Source organism: Lepidochelys olivacea (genome assembly GCF_965140295.1).
Source record: "Lepidochelys olivacea isolate rLepOli2 genome assembly, chromosome: 25".
In the NCBI taxonomy this organism is placed as follows: domain Eukaryota; kingdom Metazoa; phylum Chordata; order Testudines; family Cheloniidae; genus Lepidochelys; species Lepidochelys olivacea.
Genome location: NC_140435.1, coordinates 3825290 through 3843431, shown reverse-complemented (window position 1 = coordinate 3843431; position 18142 = coordinate 3825290). Strand labels below are relative to the sequence as shown.

The 18142-nt window shown below is 46.6% G+C and overlaps 1 long non-coding RNA gene across 1 annotated transcript; it reads right to left on the bottom strand.

Annotated features, from left to right (window-relative positions):
* Positions 1–316: 316 nt before the first annotated feature.
* On the bottom strand, positions 317–17574 carry LOC311512822. Its single transcript, XR_014709573.1, has 3 exons — positions 17439–17574; positions 15898–16072; positions 317–1593 (listed from the first exon to the last, which is right to left on the bottom strand). It is a non-coding gene; the product is annotated as an uncharacterized lncRNA (long non-coding RNA).
* Positions 17575–18142: the final 568 nt, after the last annotated feature.

Sequence of the window (18142 nt, the reverse complement as noted above, 5' to 3'; positions counted from 1 at the left end):
TTTAAGAACTGCCCATCCATGTGCTGAGACAGAGAAAAATGTATAAAGTAACTGGACTGTTGAGAAAAAACTTACTTGCCACAGCACCCAGATGTCCACCCCACCTTGGAGTACAAACCCAAAATTGTATGAAATTTGCCTCTTCCCTCAATGTGGAGGAGGGTGTTCACAACTTCTTGCCCCTTAGTTAGAAATCACATAAACTGGGTTATATTGTAAACCAGAAATAAATTTATTAACTATAACAGGTGTATTTTAAGTAGTTAAGGAGGTAGCAGACAGAACAAGGCAGATTACTAAGAAAATAAAACAGTGCACAAAAACTAAACTTAATACACTAAAGAAACTGATTCCATGTAAGTTCTCACCCTAAATGTGGTTCTAAAAATCTTCTCCACAGGCCAGACACCCTTCCAGCCTGGATTCAGTTCTTTCCCGCAGTTCAGTCTTAGCTATTTCCAGCAGTCATCTTGGGTGGGGTAGTAGGGGAGAACTCATGATCAGGTTTATCTCACTCCCCCCCCCTTAAATAGGATTTGCATAATGTGGGAGTCCTTTGTTTCCCTAGTTTGACCCTCCTTCCCTTACAGTGGAAAGTTACAAGAAGTCCCAGGTAATGTTTTAGAATCAGGTGACCAGACCACCGGATTCCGTAGGGCCCCATAGCCATTCTTCACAAGCTGACTGTAACAAATTGCTGACTCACTGGCACGGCGCCTCCTGATGGTTGTCCGGGAATTAGCTCTGTCCTAGCCGTGGAGTGCCCTCTGCAGTTGGTGTCCCGCCCATTGCTCTGCTCTTCGGTGCTGTCTGGGACCCGTGTTGCTCCCTGGCTTGCAGCATCCTCTTCTGGACACAGCCCTCCGGCTGTGCCCCTGTGCTGTTCTCCCCCATTCCGGGGGTGTATCAGCAGTCCTCAGTCTGCACCAGCCTTCGTGGCCAACTGCAGCCCCAAAATCTAGCCCCTTGCCTCAGTGGCAAGCCAGTCTGTATCGGGCCATGCTGTTCCACAGCCAGGTGCAGTGTAATGGGGGAGGGAGGGACCCAGGCCCCCCACTACTCTGGGTCCTGGCCCAGGGACCCTCTGGCAGCAGCCATGTCCCACCCTCCTTCTCTCCCCTCTACTGTTTGCGCTCCCTGGGCCACTTCCCTTTGGCCCTAGCACCTTCTCGGCCCTTTCTTTCAGGGGCCTCAGCCTGGCAGGTATCAGGCTGGAGCTTTCCCTCTGCTTCCCTGAGCCTGCCCAGCACTGCTCTATCTAAGGTGCTATGCCTGGGAGCCGGTCCTCCTCCCTTGCTTGTCAGGGAGAGACTCCTGTCTCCTCTGCTTTGCAGCCTTTATATAGAGCCCAGCCTGGCCCTGACCTGCTTCTTCTAAGCCTTCTCTGGTTGGCTGGGTTCTGCACAGCCGCTCCAAGGGCTGCCATTAACCCTTTGTCTGCCAAAGTGGGGCAACTGCCCCACTACACTGACCCACAGGTTCACAGGAAGACTAAGCTCTTTTACAGTCCATTGTCTCTTGCTGATGGGCCATCAGCACTGTCGACCTTTTTCATTGTTGTACCTGAAGTGTTAGCAGGGGGCATCACACAAACTAGCATAGTTGAAATACAGATACATAGTCAATATTTCTAATTTCAGATACAGAAATGATAGAGGCATACAGATAGGATAATTGCATTCAGTAAATCATAACCTTTTCAATGATATCTCACATGAGCCATCTTATATAAAGTATATCTCAGTTTATGTCATATTCATATCATAAGCATATTTTCATAAAGAATATGGAATGATACATCACACTTTTGTCATCCGAACTGGTGTAAAACAAGGATGTATATTGGCACCCACCCTTTTCTCCATTTTCTTAGCAGCCATGAAAACATTAACCCAAGACCGTCTACCACAGGGCATTGGCATCCAATATTGGATTGACGGCAACCTCTTCAACCTTTCTCATCTCCGTGCCAGAACTAAAATAATAGCAGCAACAATAACTCAAACTCCAGTATGCAGATGATTGTGCTGTAGTCGCACATTCGCACAAAGGAGGATATTCAAACAGCCCTTAATTGCTTCTCTGAAGCTTACAAAAGCCTAGGGTTAACTCTGAACATTGGCAAAACAAAAGTTCTCCACCAGCCATCCCTCGGTCAATCACCGGGTAGAATTAGTGGGGGAAGCAAAAGTGGATGGGAATCTGGGAGGCAGTGACCATGAGTTGGTTGAGTTCAGGATCCTGACGCAGGGAAGAAAGGTAAGCAGCAGGATACAGACCCTGGACTTCAGGAAAGCAGACTTCGACTCCCTCAGGGAACGGATGGCCAGGATCCCCTGGGGGACTAACTTGAAGGGGAAAGGAGTCCAGGAGAGCTGGCTGTATTTCAAAGAATCCCTGTTGAGGTTACAGGGACAAACCATCCCGATGAGTCGAAAGAATAGTAAATATGGCAGGCGACCAGCTTGGCTTAATGGTGAAATCCTAGAGGATCTTAAACATAAAAAAGAAGCTTACAAGAAGTGGAAGGTTGGACATATGACCAGGGAAGAGTATAAAAATATTGCTCGGGCATGTAGGAATGTTATCAGGAGGGCCAAATCGCACCTGGAGCTGCAGCTAGCCAGAGATGTCAAGAGTAACAAGAAGGGTTTCTTCAGGTATGTTGGCAACAAGAAGAAAGCCAAGGAATGTGTGGGCCCCTTACTGAATGAGGGAGGCAACCTAGTGACAGAGGATGTGGAAAAAGCTAATGTACTCAATGCTTTTTTTGCCTCTGTTTTCACTAACAAGGTCAGCTCCCAGACTGCTGCGCTGGGCATCACAAAATGCGGAAGAGATGGCCAGCCCTCTGTGGAGATAGAGGCGGTTAGGGACTATTTAGAAAAGCTGGACGTGCACAAGTCCATGGGGCCGGACGAGTTGCATCCGAGAGTGCTGAAGGAATTGGCGGCTTTGATTGCAGAGCCACTGGCCATTATCTTTGAAAACTCATGGCGAACTGGGGAAGTCCCGGATGACTGGAAAAAGGCTAATGTAGTGCCAATCTTTAAAAAAGGGAAGAAGGAAGATCCTGGGAACTACAGGCCAGTCAGCCTCACCTCAGTCCCTGGAAAAATCATGGAGCAGGTCCTCAAAGAATCAATCCTGAAGCACTTGCATGAGAGGAAAGTGATCAGGAACAGCCAGCATGGATTCACCAAGGGAAGGTCATGCCTGACTAATCTAATCGCCTTTTATGATGAGATTACTGGTTCTGTGGATGAAGGGAAAGCAGTGGATGTATTGTTTCTTGACTTTAGCAAAGCTTTTGACACGGTCTCCCATAGTATTCTTGTCAGCAAGTTAAGGAAGTATGGGCTGGATGAATGCACTATAAGGTGGGTAGAAAGCTGGCTAAATTGTCGGGCTCAACGGGTAGTGATCAATGGCTACATGTCTAGTTGGCAGCCGGTATCAAGTGGAGTGCCCCAAGGGTCGGTCCTGGGGCCGGTTTTATTCAATATCTTCATAAATGATCTGGAGGATGGTGTGGATTGCACTCTCAGCAAATTTGCGGATGATACTAAACTGGGAGGAGTGGTAGATACGCTGGAGGGGAGGGATAGGATACAGAAGGACCTAGACCAATTGGAAGATTGGGCCAAAAGGAATCTGATGAGGTTCAATAAGGATAAGTGCAGGGTCCTGCACTTAGGACGGAAGAACCCAATGCACAGCTACAGACTAGGGACCGAATGGCTCGGCAGCAGTTCTGCGGAAAAGGACCTAGGGGTGACAGTGGACGAGAAGCTGGATATGAGTCAGCAGTGTGCCCTTGTTGCCAAGAAGGCCAATGGCATTTTGGGATGTATAAGTAGGGGCATAGCGAGCAGATCGAGGGACGTGATCGTTCCCCTCTATTCAACATTGGTGAGGCCTCATCTGGAGTACTGTGTCCAGTTTTGGGCCCCACACTTCAAGAAGGATGTGGATAAATTGGAGAGAGTCCAGCGAAGGGCAACAAAAATGATTAGGGGACTGGAACACATGAGTTATGAGGAGAGGCTGAGGGAGCTGGGATTGTTCAGCCTGCAGAAGAGAAGAATGAGGGGGGATTTGATAGCTGCTTTCAACTACCTGAAAGGGGGTTCCAAAGAGGATGGCTCTAGACTGTTCTCAATGGTAGCAGATGACAGAACGAGGAGTAATGGTCTCAAGTTGCAGTGGGGGAGGTTTAGATTGGATATTAGGAAAAACTTTTTCACTAAGAGGGTGGTGAAACACTGGAATGCGTTACCTAGGGAGGTGGTAGAATCTCCTTCCTTAGAGGTTTTTAAGGTCAGGCTTGACAAAGCCCTGGCTGGGATGATTTAACTGGGAATTGGTCCTGCTTTGAGCAGGGGGTTGGACTAGATGACCTTCTGGGGTCCCTTCCAACCCTGATATTCTATGATTCTATGATCAGAGCTAGCGAGGAAGATCTACATCAACAAAGAAGAACTGGAAAATGTAGAATACTTTGCCTACCTTGGCATCCATCTGTCATGGAGGGCAGACATAGACATCAAGATTCAGCATGGAATTTGTTATGCCAGCCTTGCCTTTGGCAGACTGTCTCGCCTGGTGTTCAATAATCACAACATCAGAACGCATAGTAGACTTTTAGTTTATAAAGCAGTGGTAATCCCAACTCTCCTCTATGGCTGTGAGACTTGGGTGACCTACAGAAAACATCTGAAAAACCTGGAACGCCACCACCAACACTTTCTCTGAAAGACCCTCAACATAAAGCGAGAGGATCATCGCACTAATGTCAGTGTCCTCACAGAGGCCAGCATCGTCAGTGTTGAGGCCCTGATTATCCAGCACCAGCTGAGGTGGAGCAGGAACTGTGTGTGCATATCTGATATACGACTGCTGTTCACCCAACTCACCAAGGGAGAAAGGAAATGGGGAGGCCAAAAGAAACGCTTTAAAGACGCCCTCAAGATAACCATAAAGAGATGTGGCATTGACACCACACACTGGGAGACAGCAGTCCAGGAGAGGGATAACTGGCCAAGACTTGTCAGGGAGGGAACGTCCACTTCTGAGGAAAATCACCTTGCCCTGGTCACAGAAAAACTTCAGAAAAGAAAGGAAAGACAACTGTCACACAGCAATCATGGCACAACCCTGTCTTCCAACACCACCTGCAACATCTGCTAACAAGCCTGTGGCTCAAGGATCGGACTCCTCAGTCACCAAAGGACCCATGAAAAATAAAACCTGTGAAAGAGATCATCCTCGACCTCGAGGGATTGCTGACAACACAGCACACACCATTTGCACAACAGAGACCTGCTTGGGGTAAAAATAAACAAAAAATGTATTTAATAGAAAAGCCCCAGATTCAAGGATAGTGAGGAAAAGCCACCCAGACAAGCTACACAGAAAAGAAAAAGATGTAACCTCAATTCCGTACATTCAGCAAGGTCCTGCAAGCCAGGGCTGCATTGAACCTCCCTGCAAACAACGGGCCTGGCAGATGGCATGGAGAGGGACAGAGACAGCAGGAGAAAATGGAGAAAGGCCCAGGAGTCCCAGCAGAAAAAGGAGAGGGAGATGCACGAGGACACAATGGGGCTTCTCAGGAAGCAAACACAGATGCTGCAGACTCTAGTTGACCGACAGGTCCAACAGTCACGGATTCGCCACCTTTTGCAGTCCTCAGAGAACTTTATGGGGGCAGCTCCCTACACTCCCCAACATTCACTGGGACATCATGGATTGCATCCTTACCCTGTCCCTCCACCCTGGGGGACAGCCACAGCTTCACCTACACTGACCTGTTAGAGCCATGGTTGGTGTCTGTGTAGCCAAAATATAGAGAAATGTTATTTTGTTATTAGCTGCCTTTCTCATTTTAAAGTTTTGTTCCATTAAATTATGTTAGAAATTAGTACTGTAATGTCAAAAAGAAAAGGAGTACTTGTGGCACCTTAGAGACTAACCAATTTATTTGAGCATGAGCTTTCGTGAGCTACAGCTCACTTTTCTTTTTGCGAATACAGACTAACACGGCTGTTACTCTGAAACCTGTCATTATACTGTAATGTCCTTTGTTATTTGCACATTGAGTTCTTTTGCATTGTTGTCTCACTCAATAAAGTACTATTGTTTGAAAATAAACCCATCTTTATTAGTTCCTCATACGTATTGCAGAATGTATAGTGGTACTCAAAACACCCAGTACATGTAAATGTACTGCACCACAGAACTCATATGTTCAACAAAACACCCAGTTATAGACTCATAGATTTTACAGCAAGAAGGGGCCATTGTGATCATCTAGTCTGACCTCCTGCACATTGCAGGCTCCAGAATCTCACCCATCCATTCCTGAAATAGACCCCTAACCTCTGGCTCTGTTACTGAAGTCCTCAAATCATGATTTAAAGACGTCAAGTTACAGAGAATCCACCATTTACACTAGTTTAGATCTGCAAGAGACCCATGCCCCATGCTGCAGACAAAGGCAAAAAGCCCCCAGGGTCTCTACCAACCTGACCTGGGAAAAATTCCTTCCCAACCCCAAAGGGTCGGTCCTGGGGCCGGTTTTGTTCAATATCTTCATAAATGATCTGGAGGATGGTGTGGATTGCACTCTCAGCAAATTTGCGGATGATACTAAACTGGGAGGAGTGGTAGATACGCTGGAGGGGAGGGATAGGATACAGAAGGACCTAGAGGATTGGGCCAAAAGAAATCTGATGAGGTTCAACAAGGATAAGTGCAGGGTCCTGCACTTAGGACGGAAGAACCCAATGCACAGCTACAGACTAGGGACCGAATGGCTCGGCAGCAGTTCTGCGGAAAAGGACCTAGGGGTGACAGTGGACGAGAAGCTGGATATGAGTCAGCAGTGTGCCCTTGTTGCCAAGAAGGCCAATGGCATTTTGGGATGTATAAGTAGGGGCATAGCGAGCAGATCGAGGGACGTGATCGTTCCCCTCTATTCAACATTGGTGAGACCTCATCTGGAGTACTGTGTCCAGTTTTGGGCCCCACACTTCAAGAAAGATGTGGATAAATTGGAGAGAGTCCAGCGAAGGGCAACAAAAATGATTAGGGGACTGGAACACATGAGTTATGAGGAGAGGCTGAGGGAGCTGGGATTGTTTAGCCTGCAGAAGAGAAGAATGAGGGGGGATTTGATAGCTGCTTTCAACTACCTGAAAGGGGGTTCCAAAGAGGATGGCTCTAGACTGTTCTCAATGGTAGCAGATGACAGAACGAGGAGTAATGGTCTCAAGTTGCAGTGGGGGAGGTTTAGATTGGATATTAGGAAAAACTTTTTCACTAAGAGGGTGGTGAAACACTGGAATGCGTTACCTAGGGAGGTGGTAGAATCTCCTTCCTTAGAGGTTTTTAAGGTCAGGCTTGACAAAGCCCTGGCTGGGATGATTTAACTGGGAATTGGTCCTGCTTCGAGCAGGAGGTTGGACTAGATGACCTTCTGGGGTCCCTTCCAACCCTGATATTCTATGATTCTATGAATTTCATGTGGGTAAGACCCAGTCAGATACCTGGAAAAGAATTCTCTGTAGTAACTCAGAGCGCTGCACATTTAGTGTCCCATCTCTAGGAGTTGGAGACTTTTGCTACTAGCAGTCACCGATGGGCCACATGCTATTGTAGGCAGAGTCCCATTATACCATCCCCTCCATAAACTTATCAAGCTCAGTATTGAAGCCAGTTAGGGTTTTTGCCTCCACTTCTTCCCTTGGGAGGCTGTTCCAGAACTTCACTCCTCTGATGGTTAGAAACCATCATCTAATTTCAAGCCTAAACAGGTTGATGGCCAGTTTATATCCATTTGTTCTTGTGTCAAAACTGGTGCTTAACTTAAATAACTCCTCTCCCTCCCTGATATTTATCCCTCTCATGTATTTATACAGAGCGATCATATCTCCCCTCAGCCTGGACCCTGTGATCGACCAATACACGTAGGTTTTTCTCCTTCTCTGTCGCTTCAAACTGATACATCCCCAGCTTATAGCTAAAATTCTGGTTGTTAGTCCCTAAGTGCATGACCTTGCACTTTGCACTGTTAAATTTCATTCCATTTCTATTACTCTAATTTTCAAGGTCATTCAGATCTTCTTGTATGATATTCCGAGCCTCCTCTGTATTGGCAATACCTCTCAACTTTGTGTCATCTGCAAATTTTATTAGCACACTCCCACTTTTTGTGCCAAGGTTGTTAATGAAAATGTTAAATAAGATTGGTTCCAAGGCTGATCCCCGAGGAATTCCACTATTAACCTCCCTCCAGCCTGACAGTTCAACTTTCAGAATGATGTGTTTTAGTCTCCCCTTTAACCAGTTCCTTATCCATCTTTCAGTTCTCATATTAATCCCTACCTTCTCCAATTTAACTAATAATTTCACATGTGGAACTGTATCAAATCCCTTATTGAAAACCAGATAGATTAGATCTACTGCATTTCCTATGTAAAAAAAAAACAGTTATCTTCTCAAAGGAGATCAGGTTGATCTGGCATGATTTACATTTTGTAAAACCATGTTGTATTTTATCCCAGTTTACTATGTCCTTAAATACTTTCTCTTTCAAAATTTGTTTCAAGACCTTGTATATTACTGAGGTCAAATTAACTGACCTGTAGTTTCCTGGATCACTTTTTTTCCCTTTCTTAAAAATAGGAACTATATTAGCAATTCTGCAGTGATAGGGTACAACTCCTGAGTTTACAGATTCATTAAAAATCCTTGTTATTGGGCTTACCATTTCATGAATAGGCGCCGACTCCGTGGATGCTCTGGGGCACCCACAGGGAAAAATTGGTACTGGCAGCCAAGCTCCCCACCTCAGCTCACCTCACCTCCGCCTCCTCCCTTGAGTATGTTGCGTCCCTGCTTCTCCTCCCAGTGCTTGCCGCCACAAAACAGCTGTTTTGCAGCGTAACAAGCTCTGGGAGGGAGGGGGGAGGAGCGGGAACGCGGCGCGCTCAGGGGAGAAGGTGGGGAAGAGGCGGGGCCGAGGTGGGGATTTGGGGAAGGGGTGGGAATAGGAGCAGGGAGGGGGCAGAGTTGGGCCAGGGACTTTGGGGAAGGGATTGGAATTGGGGGGCGCAGGCGTGGGAGGGGGCAGGGCAGAGCACCCACCAGCACCCGCAGAAGTCGGCACCTATGATTTCATGTACCAGTTCCTTTAATATTCTTGGATGGAGTTTATCCGGTTTCATCCCAATAAGTTGTCTGAGTTTGAATTCCACCTAAGATGTGGTAATTTCTACTTTCATATCCTCATTTCTATTAGCCACACTGCCACTGCCATAGACTCATAGAATCATAGAATATCAGGGTTGGAAGGGACCTCAGGAGGTAATCTAGTCCAACCCCCTGCTCAAAGCAGGACCAATCCCCAACTAAATCATCCCAGCCAGGGCTTTGTCAAGCCTGACCTTAAAAACTTCAAAGGAAGGAGATTCCACCACCCTCCTAGTGAAAAAGTTTTTCCTAATATCCAACCTAAACCTCCCCCACTGCAACTTGAGACCATTACTCCTCGTTCTGTCCCTCAGCTCCTCATTACCCTTATTGAAAACTGAGGCAAAGTATTTATTTAGGTGTTGGGCCATGCCTAGATTATCTTTAATCTTCACCCCATCTTCAGTCTCTAGGAGTCCCACTTCTTCTTTCCTTGTTTTCGTTTTATTTATATCAGTATAGAGCATTTTACTGTTGGTTTTAATCTCCTTTCAAGGTCCAATTCTGCTTGGCTTTTGGCAGTTCTCACTTTTTCCCTACACTTTCTGACTTCCAAGTGGTAGCTTTCCTTCCTGATCCGTCCCATCGTCCACTCTTGTAGGCTTTCTGCTTTCTCTTAATCACCTGTTTAAAATGCTTGCTCATCAAATTTGGTTTGCAACCCTTCCTTATGAATGTTTTCCTCTTCCTTGGGAGGCAGGCTCTAGCTAGCTTCTGCAAGTTTGACTTAAAGTAATTCCAAGTCTCCTCCACATTCAGATCCTTGAGTTCTTCTATCCTGTTCACTTCCCTAAGTGATTTATGAAAGTTTGCCCCTAGTTGCAGATCTGTTTTGGTCTATCCTTCAATTTAGTTTAAATTGAATTAGCTCATGCCCTTTAGGATCAGTTCTTCTATGAAGTCCTCACTACTCACTAATACCAAATCTAAAATGGCATCACCTCATGTTGATTCAGTGACTATTTGGTGAAGAAATCTGTCCGTTTTCTCATCCAGGAATATCTGGACCCTACCATTATTAATAGCATTTGTCCTCCAATCTATACCTGGGAAATTAAAGTCTCCCATAATCACACAATTCCCAGTAGTATTTATTTAATTAAAAGCATTAAAGAGGTCTCTATCCATATCCAGATTGGATCCTGGCGGTCTGTAGCATACCCCAAGCACTAGCCCACTGGAGCCTCTGTTGGCTTTCTTCCTCAAAGTGATTTTGACCAAAACCAGATTCTATTTTATCCATTCCATCACTTCTAGTTTCTTTACAATCTATCTCCTCATTAATATACAGAGCTTCTCCACCACCTTTACTTCTGTCTTTCCCAAATAGCACATACCCTTCAATATCTGTACTCCAGCCATGACTACTATTCCACCATGTTTCTGTTATCCCTCTAATATCTGGTTTCATTTCCTACATCAGTGATTCTAATTGCTCCATTTTGCATTGGTGTACAGACATCTTAGTTGCTTCTGCTTGGCTTCACCCAGATTCCTCACACGGTCATTTTACTACCAGTATCGCCTACCTGACTGTTAGTGTCTTTGGTATCAGCACTATATTTCCTCTTAATGTCCCTTCTCCTACCCACTGCTGTTCCTTTCCCCATTGCTGTATCCTCTTTTACTTGATTTTCCTCCTGCTCAATATTAGAGTCAGGCGAGGAGATTACATGAGTATCTCCCAAACATTTTCCCTGAATTCCTAATTTAAAGCTCTTTTAATCAGTTCTGCCAACCTGCACTGCCGAAGTCTATTTCCCTCCCTACTCAGGTGAAGTCCATCCCTTGAGGTTCTGTCCGTGAATGCCTCCCAGTGGTCAAACATAGAATCATAGAGTATCAGGGTTGGAAGGGACCTCAGGAGGTCATCTAGTCCAACCCCCTGCTCAAACCAGGACCAATCCCCAGTTTTTGCCCCCGATCCCTAAATGGCCCCTTCAAGGATTGAACTCACAACCCTGGGTTTAGCAGGCTAATCCTCCCCAAAAGCCCGCTTTATAGTGTTGGATCATATTAAAGAAGTTCTGTATTAAAATCACAAATGAGTTTGATTCCCCATTGTTTCAATTCCAGGATATTACTAATTAAGAGTACTTGGTTTTTGGTGCTGTTTCTCTCCCTCTATGTGTGAAACTTGCAAGCTGCTAATTGCGTTAGTACATTCTAAGACAGAGTCTGTTCTCAAAGCAATTCTTTGTAATAACAACTACTCACACAGAGAGACTCAAAGCAATACTCTGTAACAACAGAAACAGCACCCAGAGACTCCCCGCCCTTTTGTTGTATTCATCTTGCTTTGTTAAGAATTGTGATTTAAAATAGAGATAGAGGATGTGTGTGGATGGATGCTTGGTGTGGATAATAACTGAATGATCAGGGAGGTGCCAGCCTAAGAATCCAGTGTCCATCGGCTGAAGAAGGCGTCAAGTGGAAATAACCAGAGGACCGCCGGAGGGCAGACTGGAATCCACCCAACAGCCTCAAGAATGGGAGAACCAAAGAACAAGATAACATCTAGCAGCACGGAGATGTCAGGAATGTGCCATCTGCTGATTGATTCAGCAACAGCATGATGAAGCAATTCCCATAGACTGGCATAGGAAGAAATTCCTATAAAAATGGACTCTAGAAAGTGAGAACTTTGGGGTCTGATTCTGCAAACCAACTTCCAGGAGCATCAGATGTGCATCTGACAAGGCCCTGCTTCCTCCTCATGTCCAGGCAACCTGGCCAGTGGCTTGGCATGAGCAGCTCTAAGGCTGGTAACTATTATAACAACCTTGCAGAACCTCTGTTTGTGTGTGTGTGTGTGTGTGTATGAATAAATGTGTGAATATGAATAAATGTGTGAATAAATATGAGATTGAATGGAATGTTATAGCTATAACTAACTGCTTACTATGATTCTTTCTTCCTGGTGGTGATGAGATTCTCCAGCCTTCTTCCTGACCGTTCAGGCTGCAAGTCCTCTTGTCTTTTGTTCTCACTTGCAATCTTCTGTGAGTCATCCTCTATCCTCCTGGGGCTCCAAACTCTGGCTATCTCCATTGACTCTTCCCCTCTTCTTGTAGAGCTAGCCGCTCTTCTCTTCCTCCTGGCCCTCCCACCTTCTGTTAGTGGCTGCTGTGCCCCTTCTTCATTTTCCAACTCAGCAGACCTGCTCCTGAGCTGTTTCTCCTTCACTAGCCAGTCTTTTCCTCTGCCTGGTTCTTGTAGTCACGGGCTTCCAGTGGCCCCTTTCTTCACCCAGAAACATATGTACATATGTGTAAACATACAGCAAGCATCACGTAATTCAGAGGTTAATTAAAAGACACAGTTACATTTCTAAAGGTACACCAAGCACTACCCAATTCCTAACAGCCCACAAACCTTCAGGGCCAGATTGCAGTCGAGCACAGCGGATTACTGTGGCTGACAGTTAAAGTGCAGTTTCAAAGACGCCCTCACGCTGCATTCTTGTAATGGCCTTTATGTCTAGCTTTTAAAACCCAGCAGACAGCTGCTCCACCTCTGCCCTGCACCCCAGTAGCAACTTTTTCTCCTTTGCCTCACAGAAATTCTGCGGGACACAACAGGCAGCTATAATGATTGGGATATTTTTCTCATAGAGATCCAGTCTAATGAGTAAGCATCTCCAGCATCCCTTCAATTGACCAAAAGTACATTCAACTGTCATTCTGCACCTGCTGAGCCAGTAGGTGAATCCTTCCGTTTTGCTGTTAGGTGACTAGTGTACAGTTTCATGAGTCAGGGGAGCAAGGTGTAGGCTGGGTCTCCCAGAATACTACTGGCATTTCAATATCACCAATGATCATAGAACCATAGAAGATTAGGGCTGGAGGAGACCTCAAGTGGTCATCTAGTCCAACCCCCTGCTCAAAGCAGGACCAACCCCAACTAAATCATCCCAGCCAGGGCTTTGTCAAGCCGGGCCTTAAAAACCTCTAAGGATGGAGATTCTACCACCTCCCGAGGGAACCCATTCCAGTGCTTCACCACCCTCCTAGTGAAATAGTTTTTCCGAATATCCAACCTAGACCTCCCGTACCTGCAACTGGAGACCATTGCTCCTTGTTCTGTCATCTGCCCCCATGGAGAACAGCCTAGCTCCATCCTCTTTGGAACCCCCCTTCGGGTAGTTGAAGGCTGCTATCAAATCGCCCCTCACTCTTCTCTTCTGCAGACTAATGAAGGCCAGTTCCCTCAGCCTCTCCTCATAAGTCATGTGCCCCAGCCCCCTGATCATTTTCATTGCCCTCCACTGGACTATCCCCAATTTGTCCACATCCTTTCTGTACTGGGGGGGGAAGGGACTGAGGGGGGGCAAAAACTGGACGCAATACTCCAGATGTGGCCTCACCAGTGCCAAATAGAGGGGAATAATCACTCCCCTCTATCTGCTGGCAATGCTCCTACTAATGCAGCCCAATATGCTGTGAGCCTTCGGGGCAATAAGGGCACACTGTTGACTCATATCCAGCTTCTCGTCCACTGTAACCCCTAGGTCCTTTTCTGCAGAACTGCTGCCGAGCCATTTGGTCCCTAGTCTGTAGCGGTGCATGGGATTCTTCTGTCCTAAGTGCAGGACTCTGCACTTGTCCTTGTTGAACCTCATCAGATTTCTTTTGGCTCAATCCTCCAATTTGTCTAGGTCTCTCTGGACCCTATCCTCCAGCTTATCTAACTCTCCCCCACCTTAGTGTCATCCACAAACTTGCTAAGGATGCAATCCATCCCATCCTCCAGATCATTAATGAAGATGTTGAACAAAACCAGCCCCAGGACCGACCCCTGGGGCACTCCGCTTGATACTGCTTCAGGTCCAGTAAAGAATAGAGACAACTGTATGTTATTATTATTGAGTCTGCAAAAAAAAACCCTACATAAAACAATTACTATGATTTGGACATGTATATGTGCATATTTAGTGTTTTTTCCTAAAGTTAATTAAGTATTTTAAGAAAAATTGTCATAGCGGCCACCAGCCACTTAGAGGAAATGTCCGAGATTTTTGCGGAGCAAATGTTGCAGCTTGGAAAGAGCTGTCTTCACGTCCAGAATGGTCCCTCCACTGCAGCCACAGCCACCCAGGCCCCAGCTCCCAGCCCTGGAGAGGGGGAGAGGCAGGGAGGCATTGATGGATGGATGACGCTGCGTCCCGGGCCTGCACCAGCTGCCCTGCCACCGTTAGAGGGAGCAACACTGCTCCCCATCTCAAGATTGAAGTTGCAGGTTCCCCTTCCAGCACTCCCAGGTACCTCCCAGTACACACACACACTCCTCCAGCATCCCCCAAATACCCCCTCAAGCACCCCTCAAATATCCCCTCCTAGAACACACACTCCTCCAGCACCCCACCAAATATCCCCACACAGTACACATACACCCTTCCAGCACCATATCCTATCCAACATTCCCCAACTGTGCCCCCCTTCCAACTCCCCCCTTCCTTCCGGCAGTGTCCTCTTTTTGGGAACCTGAAAGATGGTAACTCTACCTTAGGAACTTTTGAAAATTGCAATATGCAACTATCTTTATCTTAGGCACCTAAATACCTTTGAAAATCTCATCTGAAATCACTGCATAGGAGCCCAAAACTCATTCCAGCAATGATGGAAGTAATGAGCATTAAGACCCAGGTCAATAAATGCGTTTAGGTGCCTAAACCTCAGATTTAGGCACCTAAATCCCAGTTTTAGGCACCACTGCAATCCATAAAACTCCTGCAGCTGAATCCTGTAGGTATCTAAACTCACTTGGTGCCTAAGTTTTCAAGGTAAAAGTTCCCTAAGTGCCTAAGTTTCTGCCTCTAGGCATATGCACTTCTGCCTTACTGTAGGCATCCAGATGCCTATCTCCTGCCTAGGGACGATCCATGAACCAGGAGATGCTAGGTGGAGGAGCACCTATCTCACCAGCAGGCCCTGATCAAGCAGGCATGCTTACACGCTGCCTGCTGGATCAGGCCCCATTCAAAAGCTGGCTAGAGGAGGACAAGAGAGAGGTAATAGTGCCCCTGTTATAGCTTGTAACCTACTATTAGCACCCCCCACCCCAAACACACACACGTGGAAGACCAGGTTCAAGTCCCCCTTCAAGTTGGGCCATTTCCTGCACAAATCCAGGTTCTCTCATCAGCAGGATAGTGAGTTTGTGTGTGTGGTTTTTGGGAGGGGGGTGAGGGGGTGAGAGAACCTGGATTTGTGCAGGAAATGGCCCAACTTGATTATCATGCACATTGTGTAAAGAGTTGTCACTTTGGATGGGCTATCACCAGCAGGAGAGTGAATTTGTGTGGGGGGGTGGAGGGTGAGAAAACCTGGATTTGTGCTGGAAATGGCCCAACCTGATGATCACTTTAGATAAGCTATTACCAGCAGGACAGTGGGGTGGGAGGAGGTATTGTTTCATATTCTCTGTGCGTATATAAAGTCTGCTGCAGTTTCCACGGTATGCATCCGATGAAGTGAGCTGTAGCTCACGAAAGCTCATGCTCAAATAAATTGGTTAGTCTCTAAGGTGCCACAAGTACTCCTTTTCTTTTTGCGAAGACAGACTAACACGGCTGTTACTCTGAAACCTATTACAGCTAGACGCACCCAGGAGAACCAATGGCCTGGTGTTTAGGATACTCACCTAGGAAGTGGGAGATGCAGGGTCTAAATCCAGTTCCCTGTTGATGTATTCAGTGGCAAGGTGCTCTGGTGCCAATATAGGTTTGTGTGTGTTGCCTCTTGCTCCACCACAGTTCAGAGATCCTATTGCTGCAAGTCCATCCACTATGTCCTGCACATTGTGAAGAGTGACAGTCCTGTGTAGCAGGGGATGAGTAATGGCTCTACACACTTGCTATCAGGGAGCACAGGTCTTGAACTTTGCCCCAGGTCTCTTTGGAGCTAGAACATTCCCACCTGCCAACTAGTGATCCACTAACAGTTGTCAGAATAGGAGCTCGGCTCCTGGGCACCTGTGCTCTCCTGCCCAGCCCCAACTGCAGCATTCCCATGCTGACCTGCCTCTGAGCACTACCCTGTGCCAGCTCGGAGGATGCTTTTCAGGCGGGAGGGGAAAGGACTGCCTGGCAGGTGCTCCTGTGCTTCCAGCGCTGGTAGCTATGCCCCTCGTGGAGGTGTTTTTTTGAGAGCGCTGGGAGAGCTCTCCCCCAGCTCCGTGCTGCGACCACACAAGGCACGTTAAAGCACTGCTGCAGTAGCAGTTTAGCATTGCCAGCACAGACTAACCCCGAGTAACAGTGACCACTGCAAGCTTCCAGATTGTGATTGTGACTTGCTTCTCAGCTGTCAGTGCAGCTCTCATTCTGATGTCCCTGCGCGGAGAGCTGGGGCGAGCACAATGCACAGATCCAGGAACGTGGTCTTGCGCATCCACGAGTTCTGCAGCCACTGCTTGATATCCCAGACCTACATGACAATGAGATCCCACCAGTCAGTGCTCCTTTCTCAGACCCAGAAGTGCTGCTCCACCATTTGTAGCTGCTCTGTGAACACCACCAATGTTTTTTTCACAATCTCTCTCAGCAAACTGTCCTCCAAGAAATCATCATATCCCCCATTGTTACAGTTCTTCCTATGGGTCTGCAAATACTGGAGGATCATTTGTCCTGTATTTGCAATGTTCATGAGAACAGAGCAGAGCTCTGAGGACTCCAGGGTTCTGTCAGAGACGGCAGATACTGAAAAGTGTTGCATAGGTTTGTGGGGTTTAAAAAAAGGCACAAAAAATCTGGGATCAGAATGGCATTATTGGATAGAGAATGATGCATTCAAGGAACTTGATCCCTAGCTCATTTCTACCCTCCAACACATTGTGAAAACTTTCCCAAAGGCTTTGCACTGGATGTTGCCATATGCCACAGTGGTGCACTGCACATTGCATTGACACCAGCGCTCCTGGTGTGTACGAGCTGTGTTGATCCAAACAGCCAAGTGTGCGTGCCCCGTGCAATCTACTAACAGTGGCAGCTGTACACTGACAAAACTTGCGTCAACCAAAATTTGTAGTATAGACGTGGCCATAGCTGTGTTTGCACTGTATACTCTACACTAGACAGCTGGTAGGAGAAGAACGTTCCTGCCTTTAGGAACTCCAGCACTTCCAGTTTCTCTCAGTAAAAATACATTTTCTGTAAAACAAATTCTGGTTTGAGCCTCCTTTACCTTTCAGAGTGGTGCTCTTTGCCAAAGGCTTCTGCTGACCCCTCAATCAGCGCCTCGTGGAGTCGGCTTTTCTTTAACAGAATAAACTGAACTCTTTCCTCTTCCTCGGGTGAAACGTTGACAGAGACCATAGGTCAGCCTGGGCAGGCACAAGGCGCATAACAGGCCACTGCAGCTGCTGAAGAAAAAATGTAAACAGCTCCATGGTGATGGGCATTGTGCCAACAGCACTTGGTCTGCAGATTTGAAAATAAGGCGCCAAATGTGTTTTTGAAAGAATACAGAGTTTGTTTACACTGCTGTTGGGACCACTGCCAAAGTTTTATGTAGTATTAGTATGGGACTCTGTTCAAGACAGCTCCCCTCCAAAACACTGCAGCCTAGGCAGCAATGATCTCAGTGATTGCTACAGCAGGCTCTAAAGCTTGGACTAGGGAGGACTAATAAAGGGAGCTTCATGAATTCAGAGATTTAATCAGCAATCCGCGTCCTCTACTAATACTGAACATGTGGCCATCAGAGTCTAACAAATACCAAACAGATTATTAGTTCTGCTGAGGTGCACCCTACTGAAGATTGGTGAAACCTGAAACTCTGCACGTTATTAAGAACTCAACAACGATCATTCTGTCATGTTTGTACTAGGGGGTATGAACCCAGAAGCCAAGTGTGCAGACTATTCCTCTAATGGGCCAAACTGGAAC